Raw genomic sequence first — 10,406 nt, forward strand, 5'->3', positions numbered from 1 at the left:
TTGAGTCAGTCAGGCTGTTCTCTGTAGGTAGAGAGTTGGGTGTGATTCCCCTGGTCATGGTAGTTTGAGTCAGTCAGGCTGTTCTCTGTAGGTAGAGAGTTGGGGGTGATTCCCCTGGTCACGGTAGTTTGAGTCAGTCAGGCTGTGACTAGGGTGTGATTCCCCTGGTCATGGTGGTTTGAGTCAGTCAGGCTGTGACTGGGGTGTGATTCCCCTGGTCATGGTAGTTTGAGTCAGTCAGGCTGTGACTGGGGTGTGATTTCCCTGGTCATGGTATTTTGAGTCAGTCAGGCTGTTCTCTGTAGGTAGAGAGTTGGGTGTGATTCCCCTTGTCATGGTAGTTTGAGTCAGTCAGGCTGTTCTCTGTAGGTAGAGAGTTGGGTGTGATTCCCCTGGTCATGGTAGTTTGCGTCAGTCAGGCTGTGACTGGGGTGTGATTCCCCTGGTCATGGTAGTTTGAGTCAGTCAGGCTGTTCTCTGTAGGTAGAGAGTTGGGTGTGATTCCCCTGGTCATGGTAGTTTGAGTCAGTCAGGCTGTTCTCTGTAGGTAGAGAGTTGGGGGTGATTCCCCTGGTCACGGTAGTTTGAGTCAGTCAGGCTGTGACTAGGGTGTGATTCCCCTGGTCATGGTGGTTTGAGTCAGTCAGGCTGTGACTGGGGTGTGATTCCCCTGGTCATGGTAGTTTGAGTCAGTCAGGCTGTTCTCTGTAGGTAGAGACTGGGGTGTGATTCCCCTGGTCATGGTAGTTTGAGTCAGTCAGGTTGTTGTTCTCTGTAGGTAGAGAGTTGGGTGTGATTCCCCTGGTCATGGTAGTTTGAGTCAGTCAGGTTGTTCTCTGTAGGTAGAGAGTTGGGTGTGATTCCCCTTGTCATGGTAGTTTGACTCAGTCAGGCTGTTCTCTGTAGGTAGAGAGTTGGGTGTGATTCCCCTGGTCATGGTAGTTTGAGTCAGTCAGGTTGTTCTCTGTAGGTAGAGAGTTGGGTGTGATTCCCCTTGTCATGGTAGTTTGACTCAGTCAGGCTGTTCTCTGTAGGTAGAGAGTTGGGTGTGATTCCGCTGGTCATGGTAGTTTGAGTCAGTCAGGCTGTTCTCTGTAGGTAGAGATTTGGGTGTGATTCCCCTGGTCATGGTAGTTTGAGTCAGTCAGGCTGTGACTGGGGTGTGATTCCCCTGGTCATGGTAGTTTGAGTCAGTCAGGCTGTTCTCTGTAGGTAGAGAGTTGGGTGTGATTCCCCTGGTCATGGTAGTTTGAGTCAGTCAGGCTGTGACTGGGGTGTGATTCCCCTGGTCATGGTAGTTTGAGTCAGTCAGGCTGTGACTGGGGTGTGATTCCCCTTGGTCATGGTAGTTTGAGTCAGTCAGGCTGTGACTGGGGTGTGATTCCCCTGGTCATGGTAGTTTGAGTCAGTCAGGCTGTGACTGGGGTGTGATTCCCCTGGTCATGGTAGTTTGAGTCAGTCAGGCTGTGACTGGGGTGTGATTCCCCTGGTCATGGTAGTTTGAGTCAGTCAGGCTGTGACTGGGGTGTGATTCCCCTGGTCATGGTAGTTTGAGTCAGTCAGGCTGTGACTGGGGTGTGATTCCCCTGGTCATGGTAGTTTGAGTCAGTCAGGCTGTGACTGGGGTGTGATTCCCCTGGTCATGGTAGTTTGAGTCAGTCAGGCTGTGACTGGGGTGTGATTCCCCTGGTCATGGTAGTTTGAGTCAGTCAGGCTGTGAATGGGGTGTGATTTCCCTGGTCATGGTAGTTTGAGTCAGTCAGGCTGTGACTGGGGTGTGATTCCCCTGGTCATGGTAGTTTGAGTCAGTCAGGCTGTTCTCTGTAGGTAGAGAGTTGGGTGTGATTCCCCTGGTCATGGTAGTTTGAGTCAGTCAGGCTGTGACTGGGGTGTGATTCCCCTGGTCATGGTAGTTTGAGTCAGTCATGCTGTGACTGGGGTGTGATTCCCCTGGTCATGGTAGTTTGCGTCAGTCAGGCTGTGACTGGGGTGTGATTCCCCTGGTCATGGTAGTTTGAGTCAGTCAGGCTGTGACTGGGGTGTGATTCCCCTGGTCATGGTAGTTTGAGTCAGTCAGGCTGTGACTGGGGTGTGATTCCCCTGGTCATGGTAGTTTGAGTCAGTCAGGCTGTGACTGGGGTGTGATTCCCCTGGTCATGGTAGTTTGAGTCAGTCAGGCTGTGACTGGGGTGTGATTCCCCTGGTCATGGTAGTTTGAGTCAGTCAGGCTGTGACTGGGGTGTGATTCCCATGGTCATGGTAGTTTGAGTCAGTCAGGCTGTGACTGGGGTGTGATTTCCCTGGTCATGGTAGTTTGAGTCAGTCAGGCTGTGACTGGGGTGTGATTCCCCTGGTCATGGTAGTTTGAGTCAGTCAGGCTGTTCTCTGTAGGTAGAGAGTTGGGTGTGATTCCCCTGGTCATGGTAGTTTGAGTCAGTCAGGCTGTGACTGGGGTGTGATTCCCCTGGTCATGGTAGTTTGAGTCAGTCAGGCTGTGACTGGGGTGTGATTCCCCTGGTCATGGTAGTTTGCGTCAGTCAGGCTGTGACTGGGGTGTGATTCCCCTGGTCATGGTAGTTTGAGTCAGTCAGGCTGTGACTGGGGTGTGATTCCCCTGGTCATGGTAGTTTGAGTCAGTCAGGCTGTGACTGGGGTGTGATTTCCCTGGTCATGGTATTTTGAGTCAGTCAGGTTGTTCTCTGTAGGTAGAGAGTTGGGTGTGATTCCCCTGGTCATGGTAGTTTGAGTCAGTCAGGCTGTTCTCTGTAGGTAGAGAGTTGGGGGTGATTCCCCTGGTCACGGTAGTTTGAGTCAGTCAGGCTGTGACTGGGGTGTGATTCCCCTGGTCATGGTAGTTTGAGTCAGTCAGGCTGTGACTGGGGTGTGATTCCCCTGGTCATGGTAGTTTGAGTCAGTCAGGCTGTGACTGGGGTGTGATTCCCCTGGTCATGGTAGTTTGAGTCAGTCAGGCTGTGACTGGGGTGTGATTCCCCTGGTCATGGTAGTTTGAGTCAGTCAGGCTGTGACTGGGGTGTGATTCCCCTGGTCATGGTAGTTTGAGTCAGTCAGGCTGTGACTGGGGTGTGATTCCCCTGGTCATGGTAGTTTGAGTCAGTCAGGCTGTGAATGGGGTGTGATTTCCCTGGTCATGGTAGTTTGAGTCAGTCAGGCTGTGACTGGGGTGTGATTCCCCTGGTCATGGTAGTTTGAGTCAGTCAGGCTGTTCTCTGTAGGTAGAGAGTTGGGTGTGATTCCCCTGGTCATGGTAGTTTGAGTCAGTCAGGCTGTGACTGGGGTGTGATTCCCCTGGTCATGGTAGTTTGAGTCAGTCATGCTGTGACTGGGGTGTGATTCCCCTGGTCATGGTAGTTTGCGTCAGTCAGGCTGTGACTGGGGTGTGATTCCCCTGGTCATGGTAGTTTGAGTCAGTCAGGCTGTGACTGGGGTGTGATTCCCCTGGTCATGGTAGTTTGAGTCAGTCAGGCTGTGACTGGGGTGTGATTCCCCTGGTCATGGTAGTTTGAGTCAGTCAGGCTGTGACTGGGGTGTGATTCCCCTGGTCATGGTAGTTTGAGTCAGTCAGGCTGTGACTGGGGTGTGATTCCCCTGGTCATGGTAGTTTGAGTCAGTCAGGCTGTGACTGGGGTGTGATTCCCATGGTCATGGTAGTTTGAGTCAGTCAGGCTGTGACTGGGGTGTGATTTCCCTGGTCATGGTAGTTTGAGTCAGTCAGGCTGTGACTGGGGTGTGATTCCCCTGGTCATGGTAGTTTGAGTCAGTCAGGCTGTTCTCTGTAGGTAGAGAGTTGGGTGTGATTCCCCTGGTCATGGTAGTTTGAGTCAGTCAGGCTGTGACTGGGGTGTGATTCCCCTGGTCATGGTAGTTTGAGTCAGTCAGGCTGTGACTGGGGTGTGATTCCCCTGGTCATGGTAGTTTGCGTCAGTCAGGCTGTGACTGGGGTGTGATTCCCCTGGTCATGGTAGTTTGAGTCAGTCAGGCTGTGACTGGGGTGTGATTCCCCTGGTCATGGTAGTTTGAGTCAGTCAGGCTGTGACTGGGGTGTGATTTCCCTGGTCATGGTATTTTGAGTCAGTCAGGTTGTTCTCTGTAGGTAGAGAGTTGGGTGTGATTCCCCTGGTCATGGTAGTTTGAGTCAGTCAGGCTGTTCTCTGTAGGTAGAGAGTTGGGGGTGATTCCCCTGGTCACGGTAGTTTGAGTCAGTCAGGCTGTGACTAGGGTGTGATTCCCCTGGTCATGGTGGTTTGAGTCAGTCAGGCTGTGACTGGGGTGTGATTCCCCTGGTCATGGTAGTTTGAGTCAGTCAGGCTGTTCTCTGTAGGTAGAGACTGGGGTGTGATTCCCCTGGTCATGGTGGTTTGAGTCAGTCAGGTTGTTGTTCTCTGTAGGTAGAGAGTTGGGTGTGATTCCCCTGGTCATGGTAGTTTGAGTCAGTCAGGTTGTTCTCTGTAGGTAGAGAGTTGGGTGTGATTCCCCTTGTCATGGTAGTTTGAGTCAGTCAGGCTGTTCTCTGTAGGTAGAGAGTTGGGTGTGATTCCCCTGGTCAATGGTAGTTTGAGTCAGTCAGGCTGTGACTGGGGTGTGATATCCCTGGTCATGGTAGTTTGAGTCAGTCAGGCTGTTCTCTGTAGGTAGAGATTTGGGTGTGATTCCCCTGGTCATGGTAGTTTGAGTCAGTCAGGCTGTGACTGGGGTGTGATTCCCCTGGTCATGGTAGTTTGACTCAGTCAGGCTGTGACTGGGGTGTGATTCCCATGGTCATGGTAGTTTGAGTCAGTCAGGCTGTGACTGGGGTGTGATTTCCCTGGTCATGGTAGTTTGAGTCAGTCAGGCTGTGACTGGGGTGTGATTCCCCTGGTCATGGTAGTTTGAGTCAGTCAGGCTGTTCTCTGTAGGTAGAGAGTTGGGTGTGATTCCCCTGGTCATGGTAGTTTGAGTCAGTCAGGCTGTGACTGGGGTGTGATTCCCCTGGTCATGGTAGTTTGAGTCAGTCAGGCTGTGACTGGGGTGTGATTCCCCTGGTCATGGTAGTTTGCGTCAGTCAGGCTGTGACTGGGGTGTGATTCCCCTGGTCATGGTAGTTTGAGTCAGTCAGGCTGTGACTGGGGTGTGATTCCCCTGGTCATGGTAGTTTGAGTCAGTCAGGCTGTGACTGGGGTGTGATTTCCCTGGTCATGGTATTTTGAGTCAGTCAGGCTGTTCTCTGTAGGTAGAGAGTTGGGTGTGATTCCCCTTGTCATGGTAGTTTGAGTCAGTCAGGCTGTTCTCTGTAGGTAGAGAGTTGGGTGTGATTCCCCTGGTCACGGTAGTTTGAGTCAGTCAGGCTGTGACTAGGGTGTGATTCCCCTGGTCATGGTAGTTTGAGTCAGTCAGGCTGTGACTGGGGTGTGATTCCCCTGGTCATGGTAGTTTGAGTCAGTCAGGCTGTTCTCTGTAGGTAGAGACTGGGGTGTGATTCCCCTGGTCATGGTAGTTTGAGTCAGTCAGGTTGTTGTTCTCTGTAGGTAGAGAGTTGGGTGTGATTCCCCTGGTCATGGTAGTTTGAGTCAGTCAGGTTGTTCTCTGTAGGTAGAGAGTTGGGTGTGATTCCCCTGGTCATGGTAGTTTGAGTCAGTCAGGCTGTTCTCTGTAGGTAGAGAGTTGGGTGTGATTCCCCTGGTCATGGTAGTTTGAGTCAGTCAGGCTGTGACTGGGGTGAGATGCCCCTGGTCATGGTAGTTTGAGTCAGTCAGGCTGTTCTCTGTAGGTAGAGATTTGGGTGTGATTCCCCTGGTCATGGTAGTTTGAGTCAGTCAGGCTGTGACTGGGGTGTGATTCCCCTGGTCATGGTAGTTTGAGTCAGTCAGGCTGTGACTGGGGTGTGATTCCCCTGGTCATGGTAGTTTGAGTCAGTCAGGCTGTGACTGGGGTGTGATTCCCCTGGTCATGGTAGTTTGAGTCAGTCAGGCTGTGACTGGGGTGTGATTCCCCTGGTCATGGTAGTTTGAGTCAGTCAGGCTGTGACTGGGGTGTGATTCCCCTGGTCATGGTAGTTTGAGTCAGTCAGGCTGTGACTGGGGTGTGATTCCCCTGGTCATGGTAGTTTGAGTCAGTCAGGCTGTGACTGGGGTGTGATTCCCCTGGTCATGGTAGTTTGAGTCAGTCAGGCTGTGACTGGGGTGTGATTCCCCTGGTCATGGTAGTTTGAGTCAGTCAGGCTGTGAATGGGGTGTGATTTCCCTGGTCATGGTAGTTTGAGTCAGTCAGGCTGTGACTGGGGTGTGATTCCCCTGGTCATGGTAGTTTGAGTCAGTCAGGCTGTTCTCTGTAGGTAGAGAGTTGGGTGTGATTCCCCTGGTCATGGTAGTTTGAGTCAGTCAGGCTGTGACTGGGGTGTGATTCCCCTGGTCATGGTAGTTTGAGTCAGTCATGCTGTGACTGGGGTGTGATTCCCCTGGTCATGGTAGTTTGCGTCAGTCAGGCTGTGACTGGGGTGTGATTCCCCTGGTCATGGTAGTTTGAGTCAGTCAGGCTGTGACTGGGGTGTGATTCCCCTGGTCATGGTAGTTTGAGTCAGTCAGGCTGTGACTGGGGTGTGATTCCCCTGGTCATGGTAGTTTGAGTCAGTCAGGCTGTGACTGGGGTGTGATTCCCATGGTCATGGTAGTTTGAGTCAGTCAGGCTGTGACTGGGGTGTGATTTCCCTGGTCATGGTAGTTTGAGTCAGTCAGGCTGTGACTGGGGTGTGATTCCCCTGGTCATGGTAGTTTGAGTCAGTCAGGCTGTTCTCTGTAGGTAGAGAGTTGGGTGTGATTCCCCTGGTCATGGTAGTTTGAGTCAGTCAGGCTGTGACTGGGGTGTGATTCCCCTGGTCATGGTAGTTTGAGTCAGTCAGGCTGTGACTGGGGTGTGATTCCCCTGGTCATGGTAGTTTGCGTCAGTCAGGCTGTGACTGGGGTGTGATTCCCCTGGTCATGGTAGTTTGAGTCAGTCAGGCTGTGACTGGGGTGTGATTCCCCTGGTCATGGTAGTTTGAGTCAGTCAGGCTGTGACTGGGGTGTGATTTCCCTGGTCATGGTATTTTGAGTCAGTCAGGTTGTTCTCTGTAGGTAGAGAGTTGGGTGTGATTCCCCTGGTCATGGTAGTTTGAGTCAGTCAGGCTGTTCTCTGTAGGTAGAGAGTTGGGGGTGATTCCCCTGGTCACGGTAGTTTGAGTCAGTCAGGCTGTGACTAGGGTGTGATTCCCCTGGTCATGGTGGTTTGAGTCAGTCAGGCTGTGACTGGGGTGTGATTCCCCTGGTCATGGTAGTTTGAGTCAGTCAGGCTGTTCTCTGTAGGTAGAGACTGGGGTGTGATTCCCCTGGTCATGGTAGTTTGAGTCAGTCAGGTTGTTGTTCTCTGTAGGTAGAGAGTTGGGTGTGATTCCCCTGGTCATGGTAGTTTGAGTCAGTCAGGTTGTTCTCTGTAGGTAGAGAGTTGGGTGTGATTCCCCTTGTCATGGTAGTTTGAGTCAGTCAGGCTGTTCTCTGTAGGTAGAGAGTTGGGTGTGATTCCCCTGGTCAATGGTAGTTTGAGTCAGTCAGGCTGTGACTGGGGTGTGATATCCCTGGTCATGGTAGTTTGAGTCAGTCAGGCTGTTCTCTGTAGGTAGAGATTTGGGTGTGATTCCCCTGGTCATGGTAGTTTGAGTCAGTCAGGCTGTGACTGGGGTGTGATTCCCCTGGTCATGGTAGTTTGAGTCAGTCAGGCTGTGACTGGGGTGTGATTCCCCTGGTCATGGTAGTTTGAGTCAGTCAGGCTGTGACTGGGGTGTGATTCCCCTGGTCATGGTAGTTTGAGTCAGTCAGGCAGTGACTGGGGTGTGATTCCCCTGGTCATGGTAGTTTGAGTCAGTCAGGCTGTGACTGGGGTGTGATTCCCCTGGTCATGGTAGTTTGAGTCAGTCAGGCTGTGACTGGGGTGTGATTCCCCTGGTCATGGTAGTTTGAGTCAGTCAGGCTGTGACTGGGGTGTGATTCCCCTGGTCATGGTAGTTTGAGTCAGTCAGGCTGTGACTGGGGTGTGATTTCCCTGGTCATGGTAGTTTGAGTCAGTCAGGCTGTGACTGGGGTGTGATTCCCCTGGTCATGGTAGTTTGAGTCAGTCAGGCTGTTCTCTGTAGGTAGAGAGTTGGGTGTGATTCCCCTGGTCATGGTAGTTTGAGTCAGTCAGGCTGTGACTGGGGTGTGATTCCCCTGGTCATGGTAGTTTGAGTCAGTCATGCTGTGACTGGGGTGTGATTCCTCTGGTCATGGTAGTTTGCGTCAGTCAGGCTGTGACTGGGGTGTGATTCCCCTGGTCATGGTAGTTTGAGTCAGTCAGGCTGTGACTGGGGTGTGATTCCCCTGGTCATGGTAGTTTGAGTCAGTCAGGCTGTGACTGGGGTGTGATTGCCCTGGTCATGGTAGTTTGAGTCAGTCAGGCTGTGACTGGGGTGTGATTCCCATGGTCATGGTAGTTTGAGTCAGTCAGGCTGTGACTGGGGTGTGATTTCCCTGGTCATGGTAGTTTGAGTCAGTCAGGCTGTGACTGGGGTGTGATTCCCCTGGTCATGGTAGTTTGAGTCAGTCAGGCTGTTCTCTGTAGGTAGAGAGTTGGGTGTGATTCCCCTGGTCATGGTAGTTTGAGTCAGTCAGGCTGTGACTGGGGTGTGATTCCCCTGGTCATGGTAGTTTGAGTCAGTCAGGCTGTGACTGGGGTGTGATTCCCCTGGTCATGGTAGTTTGCGTCAGTCAGGCTGTGACTGGGGTGTGATTCCCCTGGTCATGGTAGTTTGAGTCAGTCAGGCTGTGACTGGGGTGTGATTGCCCTGGTCTTGGTAGTTTGAGTCAGTCAGGCTGTGACTGGGGTGTGATTTCCCTGGTCATGGTATTTTGAGTCAGTCAGGCTGTTCTCTGTAGGTAGAGAGTTGGGTGTGATTCCCCTGGTCATGGTAGTTTGAGTCAGTCAGGCTGTTCTCTGTAGGTAGAGAGTTGGGGGTGATTCCCCTGGTCACGGTAGTTTGAGTCAGTCAGGCTGTGACTAGGGTGTGATTCCCCTGGTCATGGTGGTTTGAGTCAGTCAGGCTGTGACTGGGGTGTGATTCCCCTGGTCATGGTAGTTTGAGTCAGTCAGGTTGTTGTTCTCTGTAGGTAGAGAGTTGGGTGTGATTCCCCTGGTCATGGTAGTTTGAGTCAGTCAGGTTTTTCTCTGTAGGTAGAGAGTTGGGTGTGATTCCCCTTGTCATGGTAGTTTGAGTCAGTCAGGCTGTTCTCTGTAGGTAGAGATTTGGGTGTGATTCCCCTGGTCATGGTAGTTTGAGTCAGTCAGGCTGTGACTGGGGTGTGATTCCCCTGGTCATGGTAGTTTGAGTCAGTCAGGCTGTGACTGGGGTGTGATTCCCCTGGTCATGGTAGTTTGAGTCAGTCAGGCTGTGACTGGGGTGTGATTCCCCTGGTCATGGTAGTTTGAGTCAGTCAGGCTGTGACTGGGGTGTGATTCCCCTGGTCATGGTAGTTTGAGTCAGTCAGGCTGTGACTGGGGTGTGATTCCCCTGGTCATGGTAGTTTGAGTCAGTCAGGCTGTGACTGGGGTGTGATTCCCCTGGTCATGGTAGTTTGAGTCAGTCAGGCTGTGACTGGGGTGTGATTCCCCTGGTCATGGTAGTTTGAGTCAGTCAGGCTGTGACTGGGGTGTGATTTCCCTGGTCATGGTAGTTTGAGTCAGTCAGGGTGTGACTGGGGTGTGATTCCCCTGGTCATGGTAGTTTGAGTCAGTCAGGCTGTTCTCTGTAGGTAGAGAGTTGGGTGTGATTCCCCTGGTCATGGTAGTTTGAGTGAGTCAGGCTGTGACTGGGGTGTGATTCCCCTGGTCATGGTAGTTTGAGTCAGTCAGGCTGTGACTGGGGTGTGATTTCCCTGGTCATGGTAGTTTGAGTCAGTCAGGCTGTGACTGGGGTGTGATTCCCCTGGTCATGGTAGTTTGAGTCAGTCAGGCTGTTCTCTGTAGGTAGAGAGTTGGGTGTGATTCCCCTGGTCATGGTAGTTTGAGTCAGTCAGGCTGTGACTGGGGTGTGATTCCCCTGGTCATGGTAGTTTGAGTCAGTCAGGCTGTGACTGGGGTGTGATTTTCCTGGTCATGGTAGTTTGCATCAGTCAGGCTGTGACTGGGGTGTGATTCCCCTGGTCATGGTAGTTTGAGTCAGTCAGGCTGTGACTGGGGTGTGATTCCCCTGGTCATGGTAGTTTGAGTCAGTCAGGCTGTGACTGGGGTGTGATTCCCCTGGTCATGGTAGTTTGAGTCAGTCAGGCTGTGTCTGGGGTGTGATTCCCCTGGTCATGGTAGTTTGAGTCAGTCAGGCTGTGACTGGGGTGTGATTCCCCTGGTCATGG

The sequence above is a fragment of the Salmo salar genome, chromosome 09, assembly GCF_965601325.2.
Source record: "Salmo salar chromosome 09, fSalSal1, whole genome shotgun sequence".
In the NCBI taxonomy this organism is placed as follows: Eukaryota; Metazoa; Chordata; class Actinopteri; order Salmoniformes; family Salmonidae; genus Salmo; species Salmo salar.